We start from the raw sequence: 661 nt of genomic DNA on the forward strand, positions 1-661 counted from the left end.
TCCCACATCCTCTGTCATGTCACAACACCCTGATCCTCCGAGGTCTGTCTCCTGCACTTTAGTGAACGCATCTTTTGACCCAGTACCCTGTGCTACAGAAGGATGAACTCTGTAGTAGACCCCATCCTTGTGCAACAGACTGCAGTTTGACCAGGTGAAGTTTGGGGCCCTCTCTCGGCTCCTTCGGCCCACACCCAGCCTCCAGTGTCCGTTGTCCCCAACGTRCACGTCCKAACAGTGTTCCACTGAGTGATATGCCTCTGAGCCCAGGACGCAGCTGATGGGAAGAAACCTATTTCTGTTGTCAGGACTCTTGAGGTTCCACAATGTTTTCAGGAYTTTTCCACACTTGTCAAGTCATCAGACACGACACAATCTGATTGGGCAGTGTTGAGGTCCAGAACCACAGGAGTGGAGGAGAAAGAGACATTCTGAAGTACAACATTTGATTCTGATACAGTAGTTCCCTTTATTTCATTGAAATTGTAAACCTACATATTGCACAGTATAATCACACATTGATAATCACACATCACACTATAGGTCAGAATATCCTTCATCTTCTCACACTCTGAAGAACAGGTTGCCCAGGGGTTTGGCCACGTCGACCAGCCATCCCGAGACCCGGTCTTGTTCAGGTACAGCAACGCGTCGGTCTCTG

This window comes from Salvelinus sp. IW2-2015, unplaced genomic scaffold, assembly GCF_002910315.2.
Source record: "Salvelinus sp. IW2-2015 unplaced genomic scaffold, ASM291031v2 Un_scaffold3077, whole genome shotgun sequence".
Classification (NCBI taxonomy): Eukaryota; Metazoa; Chordata; class Actinopteri; order Salmoniformes; family Salmonidae; genus Salvelinus; species Salvelinus sp. IW2-2015.